We start from the raw sequence: 10,085 nt of genomic DNA, 5'->3' as shown, positions 1-10,085 counted from the left end.
TTGCACTCAGAGTTTATTTTGGTATAAACTATGAGGTGTTGGTCTAAATCTAATTTCTTCTGTTTTGTTGTTGTCATTTACAGTAGTGTCTGACACTTTGTGACACTGTTTGGGGTTTTCTTGGCAAAGATACTGGAGTGGTTTGCCATTTTCTTCTCCAGCTCATTTTACAGAGGAGGAAACTGAGGCAAATAGGGTTAGTGACTTGCCCAGGGTCATACAACTTAAAAAGTGTCTGAGGTCAGATTTGAACTCAGGAAGAGGAGTCTGCCTGACTCCATGTCTGGTACTCTATATGTTGTTCCACTTAGCTGCCTAAAATTTTTTCTGTAGTGATGTCTAATTTTCCCAGCAATTTTTGTCAAATAACAAGTCCTTATTTTAATAGTTGAGGTCTTTGTGTTTATTGAATACTGGGTTATTATATGTAGTTACTTCTATATATTGTGTATCAATTCTGTTCTACTGATTAATCTCAATTATTTTTTCTAAACCAGTACCACATTGTTTGGAGAAATACTGCCTTGCAGTAGAGTTTCAGGGCAGCTATGTGGTACAGTGGATAGAGTTCTGGACTTGCAGTCAGGAAGATTCCTCTTCATAAGTTCAAACCAAGCCTCATACACTAACTGTGTGATCCTGGGCAAGTCACTTAACCCTGTTTACCTCAGTTTCCTCATCTGTCAAATGAGTCAAAGAAGGAAAAGGCAAACCACTCCAATATTTTTGTCAAGAAAACCCCAAATGGGGTCACAAAGAGTTGGACAGGATTGAATAAGTAGAATTTGAGACTGACACCATCAGGTCCCTCTCATTCCTACTTCTTTTCATTATTTCCGCTGAGATTTTTGATCTATTTTTCTCCCATATTAATTTTATTAGTACCTTAAAATATTCCATTTTTATTTTTAAGGCACTGAATAAGTAAAATAATTTAAGTAGTATTATCATTTTTATTATATTGACTCATCCTACCCATGAGAAATTACTATTTTTCTAATTATTTAAGGTTGTCTTTATTTCTGCAAGTAACAATTTATAGTTGTATTTACATTGTTGTTGTGTGTATCTCGGGAGGTGACTCCTAAGTATTTTGTACATTCTACAGTTATTTTAAATGGAATTTCTCTTTCTATCTCTTCCTGCTGAATTTTTATTGGTATTATATAGAAATACTGAAGATTTCCTTGCACTAATTTTATATCTTGCAAGTTTGTTGAAATTATTTCAATTCAACTTTTTAGTTGACTCAAACTATTTGAATCCTTTCTTACAGTTTTGTTTGCTCTGCTACCAAATAACATGACCACTAAATAGTAAATTTTCTAATTCTTATGAATGAAACTGGTTGGTTGTGCCAGAGATAGGGAGACCCTATTGGGGAATTCTTTCAACTAAGAGTAATGGAACTTGGGCAAGGTATAACTATTACTGAAGGTCTCATTGCTGTGGGTCAAAGACAGGAAACCAAACTGAAAGTATTATCCTGCTAGCAAGGCTTCTTTTGTGTAATAGCAACGTCAGCTTTCTGGAGTGCAGATTTGTTTTTTATAACCTTTCAGGACCAATTAGAGTATACAGGCAGCATTCCAATACAATTTAGGAAAGATAAGTAAAGCATTTTATAGGAGAGAAAGGAGCAGAGAAAGAGGAGAATCAGCCAAAGGAGAAACAGGGTGTATTTGGAAGGCAACTGCCAGAATTTATTATTGGAATAGGAAAACATTCTCTGATCAAGGGCAGGAGACAAGATAAAGTGACCAAATACTTTTATAACTCTGAAAGAAGTCCTTTTAGACAGAACTGCAGGCAAGCTCTCTTGCTGTAACAGTGGATAAGACCTTGCAGAGTTTACTGTATTTTATTTCTCCTCAATAGGAGTTGCAGACTTTCTAATATTAGGTCACCAGGTGGCTGGGGGATTAGTCCATCAACATGCTGCAAAATAATTGGGTTTCCTATTCCCTCAACTCCCAAATCAAGAATGGGGGCTAGGGAAAAGTCTTGTTTTCCTATTTTTTGGTAGTTTCAGAGCATATTATAGGTCATACACTTAGATTTATATATAATCTGGGGGTATCTGAAGCTCCTGATGAAGGAGACAGCAGGCTAATAGGAGCAGGGAGTAGGCGACTTGTTTGTAGTCCAAGTACCATCTGGTGAGCAGTGAAAATCGGCTTGCAAATTGAACGCCCTCTGGCATAACCCCTGGGTTGGTGTTTAGTGTGTAGCGCCACCTGGTGGCCAAAATGTATACAATGCTCTCAGCTGCTTAATTAATTATGGGACAGAGGGCTTGAGGAAGGAGCCAAGTATGTTTGGAAATAGTTCCTGCAGCCCTTCCTGATATGCACCTGGCGAATACCACCCACACCTGTCCCACTATTTCATAAAGACTAAAATCACATTGGAGGCCAGGGAGGGTGAGTGATATGTACTTGTCAGTCCCACTATTGCCATGAATTGTTTAGACTGGGCATATCTAAGATAAATGAGAAATATTTCCTCACAAGTTCCTTAAAATCTCTTTTCCTTCAGGGGTACCCTAATTCTGAGGAAGGGAGGAGTAAAATGGGCTGTTTGAGGACTTTATTTTTCTGAATTTGTACTTGTTCATGGGCTTCTCTGAGTTCTTTGCATCTTAAGCATTTTCTGTGGTGGCTGAAATAAAGACTGTGAGCCCTATCCATATTATACATTGAGCAAATACCTGTGTGAGAGTGAGGGTTCCTATTACTTATATGTGAGAAAACTTAGACATGAGTCATATCTAAGCATCATCCAGGGACATCCTGTGCATAAAACTTCTGAGGTGGGGTAAGAGCTAAAGAGAGAAACTGACCCTTTGGAGTCAGGCCACAGGATCTAATCCAAACTGTGTGAACCTGGAGTCCCTGGACCATGTGTTATAATAGTTTGCCTAGATTTAAGCAAAGAATTTGACAAAATTTCTAATGCTATTCCTATGGAAAAGATGGAAATGTGTGATCTAGAATCTCATCCCTAGATGATCATACAGTTAGATGGATTAGGAGCTGCTTGAAATTCAGAGTGATCAGTGATTCAGAGTCATTTGAAGTCACTAGGAGGAGATCAAGAATGGATGAGAATACTGGGAATGTATCCACACTTCTAACATGATTGTGTGGGACTCGAATGGCATTGATGGCCTTCTAATCAAGTACAGGGTTGACATAAAGTTCAGAGAAATAACCAGAGTGGTAGATGACAGGATCAGGCTCCAAAAGACAGATCATTAATTTTTCTGAATAGGGATAAATGTAAAATCTTGTACTTGTGCTCAAAAAAAAAATCAGCTTTACAATTACAAGATGGGAGAATGACTAGACAGTAGTTTCTACAGCAAGGATCTGAAGATTTCAGGGGACTATGTGCTTGATATGTGTAGTCTTTTCCTTTCCCAAAACCTTAAACCTACTGCACTCTGAAGCTGGGACACCAATGGGCCCCTGCCTAAGAGCTCTTCTGGACCCTCCTGGCTTCAGAGTGATTATCAATAGTAACTGCTGCTGTTTCCCACCCAGCCTGATGTCTTTGTTTTCTTGGCCTCATTAAAGGGGTCATGCCCTGGTGTCTTCTTAAACAAGCCTATTCAATGAATGGGTGTTACCTGGCCCTAAGTAAGTACCTGCACAGACCTTGGCCTAAAGGGCCCAAGGTCTCCCAGTGCATCCTGACGAATATCTGGTCACTGGATTCAGATGGCTCTGGAGGAGAAGTAAGGCTGGTGACCTGCACAGCCCCCCCCTCACTCAAAACAAAGTCAAGTGCAAGTCTTGTCATCATTTTTCTGATGGCATGGTCTTCTTCAGCAATGAAGGACTAACACAAAGACACTGTAGAAAAAAAGCTAATGGATCTGTGTTGAGGACTAGGGATTTGATAGAAAAAGGAAAGGCACAAGAATTTATTCAGTGCCTATTATGTGTTAGGCACTGAGCTAAGTACTCAGTGTACAAATTCTGATCCTTATAACCCTGGGGGGCGGGGTTAGGTACCATTATGATACTAATTTTATAGTTGGGGAAATTAAGTGAGTTGCCCATGGTCACACACTTAGTAAGTGTCCAAGGCCAAATTTGAATTAAGGTCTTCCCAGTTCCAGGTCAACTCTCTCTCCCATGTCTCCTATTGTTCTCTGATCATGGCTGGAGTTTTGTGTTCAGTCCTGGGCACTATACTGCAGAAAGGTGGAAGGGTCATAATTACTCAGGTTCTTGAGTTCCTGACATAAAAGGTTGGCCAATGAAACTGGAAAAGAGAAGGTTTAGGAGGAAATGACAACTGTCTTCAAGTATTTGAAGGGCCCTCATGTGGAGGATTACACTTCTTCTTGGCATCAGAGGGCAGATGTAGGAGTAATGGGTAGGAGGTAGAAGGAGAAACTTTCTTTTAAAAACAATTAGAGCAATGCCAAACTTGAACATGCTACTTTGGGGGTAATGGTATCCCCTTCCCTAGGGATACATCAAGCAAAGGCTTGATCAGAGGTGCCAAACATGCAGCCAATGCAGCCCAGCCATGTGCAGCCCTCAACATTCCCCCAGGGCTGACTCACCCAGATTAAAATGTAATTAGGAAATATTTAACAAAATAAAAATACAGTAAAACATAGATAACATTGCATTTTAAAACTAAATCAATATGAGGCCTGTAGAGATCTTTATATATGGATCAATGGCCCCTCTTTCTACTTGAGTTTAACCTGTCTGGGCTCTATGATCACTTGCTGGGTATGTTGTATGTTGAGAACATTCTTCATTGGGTAGGGGTTGGACCAGATGGTCATTGAAGTCCCTTCGATTTCTGAAATTCTATGGTTCTATGAAATTTTTTCCCCAAAACTCCTCCTTTGCTTTTATTTATCTTACTGAACTTTCAACTTCTAAAAGCATGTGTCCATGTCTTAATTCTCCTGGAGGAACTATATTATCCTTGATATTTTCTACAGTACAAGGTGGGTACATAGCAAATATTCAATAAATGTGTGTTAAGTGAAGATGGAAAAGCTTGTAAAAGAAAAATACATTTTGTTTTTTGCCATAAAATGTTGAGAACTGTGAAAAAAATCTCATAGAATGTAAATAGTTTATATTTTGGATGTTTATGTCCATAAAAAGAAATTAATAATTATCTTGAACACATTTCTTGTGGTTTCTGTTACATGGGGGCTTTTTAGAGGCATCAGGAGAGAGATGCAGTACTGGTCTATGTGGAATTGTGTGGTTTTGAGGGATTGGAGGCTAGCTTGGGTGCTGGGAATATGGTGGCATGGAAAGACAGGTCATAGCTTTGGTGACTATGTGGTGGCATGAGAACAGTGAATGAGAGAGATTGGTCAGGGTTTTGATGAGTGTGATTTTGAATGAAAAATAAATGAATGGAAAAGCATTTATTAAGTGCTTATAATGTGCCAAGTGCTGTCCTTTAAGCACTAGGAACACAAATACAATCGTAAGATAGTCTTTGTCCTCAAAAAAGCTTATATTGTAGCAGGAAAGACAACACATATAGAAAAGTGTTGAATAGAGAGGCATATTTAGGTTTGGAAAGTTATTGGGTTGGTGAGGGGAGCCATTGGGGAGAAGACTGGCATATCCTCACCAAGAGCAAAGACAGAGTAGATTTGATTATGGTTCCAGAACTGGAATAAGAATAAGATAGCATTGTAGCTCACTGTAACATGATGAGAATCTAGAGAGATGATTGAGGCAACCACCATTCCAAACACAAGGGGACCGAGGTTGTGAGGTCAGGTTATAAGAAGATTAAGATGTCCAGGGTGTAGGTTCTGGAACAGACAGTATGGCAGAGGATAATAAGTTCAAAGAGTGAAGTAAAGTATAGACAGAATGAAAGTCATTGGTTATAGAGTTTAAGACCCTAACTGGTATGACTTAAGAGGTGAATGTGGGAATACTGGTCTATTTGGGGATTTGCCTATTGTGTGAGATTGAGGGTCTATTTGCACAGAGACTGGAAACCCTCTTCACTGCAATGCTTGTCATGGTGCTCCTTCCCTTGCATGGGCAATATGATGTGGGAACAGTGGTAGAGTTTATGACCTGGGGGCTAGTACTGCCTTCCCCCTGTCTTATACTTACTTCTGCCAGTATGGAGGAATAATGACAAAAGATCAGATTTTTTCCCCTGACTTATGGGCATTTGAAATTGTTCCAGTTTTCTGACTTAGACCAAGAGTGTCTAGTAGACAGAAGATTAGTGGGGATGGAACAGATTAGGTAACCTAAAACTGAGGGAGAGAGAAGCATTAAAAACGACTCAGAGGCTTTGGACTTGGAAAACTGGAATACTGGTGATGCTATTAACAGAAATAGAGAAGCCAGAAGGAGAGTTTTTTGGGGGGGAGGTGTTATTCCATTTTGGATATGTTCTGTTTGAAGTGCTGAGGCAACATCTAGATAGAGCAGCCCAGCCAACAATTAGAATTGAAAATTACAATCTATGAAAGAAGTCAGGGCTAATCAGATTTAGAAATCATCTGTATAGACGTAATAGTTGAAGTTGTGGGATTAGGTAAAATACATAGAGAGAAGTGAAAAGGGTCAAATACAGAACCTTGGGAGTGAGGGAGTTGAGGGGATTAGGATGGCAAGTGGTTAATTGTGGGAACTGACTATTCTGGAGCTAATTCAAATCCCTTTCTATTCAATCATGGGTCTAGTCTAAGTTTTGTCTTGTGAGAAAACTTTATTCAGTTGAGGGAATTGGGAGAAAACTTTATTGTATTGTTTGAACCTCTCGCTGCTACTTAGAGACCCCTCACTAAGGACCTAGATTGTGCTGACCAGAAACATAGTAAGATCCAAAGACGGATGCAAGGAGTTTTCTCATAATTATACATCTCATATGTGTAATATGACGTATGTCATATCTGAAAACTAGCTCCATACTGATCAATCTATTATTGTTTCCATGTTCCTGTTTACAGACATTTAGGTAGAGAAGGAAACCTCTTTTTCTGAATTCAGGGAACTGCCCCTGTTCACTTTCCCCCTGCTAACTTGGAAAGTTCCTAATCCTTCATCCAATTAGAAATCAGATTACCTAATGTATTGTTTTCTCTTAATTGGACTTATTTGAGTAATTGTTTTTAATGTATAAACCTCTGTCTCCCCCTGTATTCAGGGTAAGCCTAAACTGAGGCATGGTCCTGCTTTGTTAGGCAGTTGGCAATACGTTGCTTAATAAATCAATATGCTCAGAAGATCAAATCTTTATTTCCTCAATCATTTCATCTTTCACCTGCCACAGGGGAAAGAGTTATTTTCCCTTGAAACAGAATGGCAAGGACATTTGGGGATGAGGATAAGGGGTGGTGGTAGGGTCTCTTCCTATGATATCAATCCTAGTACAATTCATCTGAGTATATTTCATTCTTCCCTACAGTTAGAGCTTTGTTGTTGCTCAGTCCTGTGGACCATAACATGCCAATTCTGTCCATGGGGTTTTCTTGACAAAGATTTTTTTTCCATTTCCTCTTCCAATGGATTAAGGCAAACAGAGGTTAAGAGATTTGCCCAGGGTCACACAGCTAGTAAGTGCCTGAGGCTAGATTTGAATTCAGGTCTTCCTGATTCCAGACTCTATCCATTGCACCACTTAGCTGCCTTCTACATTTAGAACGACCTCCCACTAATGTTTTAGACAAAACTTTTTTTTCTTTTCCAGAACTGATGTCTCTATTGGAAGAGAAACAAATATTATCAAAACATAAGGGAATGAAGGAGACTGACTGTCTGCTTTCAAAGAATCTTTTCTTAGAAAATTCCCTCAAGTCAAATATTTCCAATAATTTCTAATTTACTTTTGAGAAGATACTATTACTGAATAATCAGTTGAAATGAACCAGTTTTGTTGGCTGCCTAAAGGGTTGTGATGGGAGAGGAACAGTAGTTAGCTTTAGAAACTATATGTCTGCTATCTCTGTTTTCCCATTAAAGCTGGTAAGAGCGGAAATGTAGACTGTGGCTAATTAAATTCAACAAACATTTTTTAAAAGAGCCTACTATATTACAAGGCATTGGTGATATAAAATCACAAGAGGGAGAGGGGAAATCCTTCAGCTTTCCAACTGATTTGATGATTTTACAAGGAATAAGCTTTTGGAGGCATCTGAAAGGTACCTCCCTTTCAGGTAGGAGAAATTGTCATTTATGTTCATATAATAGGTTTATTATTGTTAATAATGAACAATATTACTTGTTTATTATTAATATAATAGTTATTATATTAATGGACATTTCCACTGGCACACAATGGAGAGGGCACAGAAGACTCTTGACTGTTTTTCACTGACTGGGGGTATCCCCAAAGTTATTGTCTGGCTTAAACTCAGTAGGATAGGAGAGTAATAAATTGGTCTTGGCTTCTTGACCTATAGAGGGTTTGAGACTTGAGTCATGTCCCTATTCTTAGCTTACTATACTGAAGATTTCAAGGAATTTCCCCTTGGGTGAGATCTGAGACTCATGGTTTAACAGAGTTGGAAGATTAAACCTTTTGGAGAATGGAGGATCTTTCCCAAGGAACCTTACCTCTTGAAGGAAAAAAAGAACCATTCACATGGCCCCTTGTGGCTTAAAGAGCAAGAATGAGATGTGATTTGAGGTCAAAAGGTACCTAGACCTTGCCACCATCACCCTCCTATTATTATAAGTGATTCAGATAGGGTAGAGCTAATGGGAAGGGTGTTACTTCTTCAGATAGTTACTACTATTCCCAAATAAGATTGCCTTCTGAGCAGAATTTATGAATTATTTGAATACTGGATATGTTTTCTGCTATTTATAGGTTCCTATGAGTTTTAATTAGTCTGCATTTTCTGTGGGGTGAAATAAAGACTGTTCTATGTTTGATTTTCATTTATTTTCTTTTTTTTAAAATTTATTTATTTAACTTTTAACATTCATTTTAACAAAATTTTGGGTTCCAAATTTTCTCCCCTTTTATCCCCTCCCCCCCCAAACACCAAGCATTGTAATTGCCCCTATGACCAGTCTGCTCTCTCTTCTATCATCCCTCTCTGCCCTTGTCTCCATCTTCTCTTTTGTCCTGTAGGGCCAGATAACTTTCTATACCTCTTTACCTGTATTTCTTATTTCCTAGTGGCAAGAACATTACTCGACAGTTGTTTCTAACACTTTGAGTTCCAACTTCTTTACCTCCCTCCCTCCCCACCCCTTCCCTTTGGAAGGCAAGCAATTCAATATAGGCCAAATCTGTGTAGTTTTGCAAATGACTTCCATAATAGTTGTGTTGTATAAGACTAACTATATTTCCCTCCATCCTATCCTGTCCCCCATTACTTCTGTTCTCTTTTGATCCTATCCCTCCCCATGAGTGTTGACCTCAAATTGCTCCCTCCTCCCCATGCCCTCCCTTCTATCATCCCCCCCACCCTGCTTATCCCCTTATCCCCCACTTTCCTGTATTGTAAGATAGGTTTTCATACCAAAATGAGTGTGCATTTTATTCCTTCCTTTAGTGGAATGTGATGAGAGTAAACTTCATGTTTTTCTCTCACCTCCCCTCTTTATCCCTCCACTAATAAGTCTTTTGCTTGCCTCTTTTATGAGAGATAATTTGCCCCATTCCATTTCTCCCTTTCTCCTCCCAATATATTTCTCTCTCACTGCTTGATTTCATTTTTTTAAGATATGATCCCATCCTCTTCAACTCACTCTGTGCACTCTGTCTCTATGTGTGTGTGCGTGTGTGTGTGTATAATCCCACCCAGTACCCAGAAACTGAAATGTTTCAAGAGTTACAAATATTGTCTTTCCATGTAGGAATGTAAACAGTTCAACTTTAGTAAGTCCCTTATGACTTCTCTTTGCTGTTCACCTTTTCATGCTTCTCTTCATTCTTGTGTTTGAAAGTCAAATTTTCTTTTCAGCTCTGGTCTTTTCATCAAGAATGCTTGAAAATCCTCTATTTCATTGAAAGACCAATTTTTCCCCTGAAGTATTATGCTCAGTTTTGTTGGGTAGGTGATTCTTGGTTTTAGTCCTAGTTCCTTTGACTTCTGGAACATCCTATTC

The sequence above is a fragment of the Notamacropus eugenii genome, chromosome 1 (genome assembly GCF_028372415.1).
Source record: "Notamacropus eugenii isolate mMacEug1 chromosome 1, mMacEug1.pri_v2, whole genome shotgun sequence".
Taxonomy (NCBI): domain Eukaryota; kingdom Metazoa; phylum Chordata; class Mammalia; order Diprotodontia; family Macropodidae; genus Notamacropus; species Notamacropus eugenii.
This window is presented reverse-complemented; position numbering follows the sequence as displayed.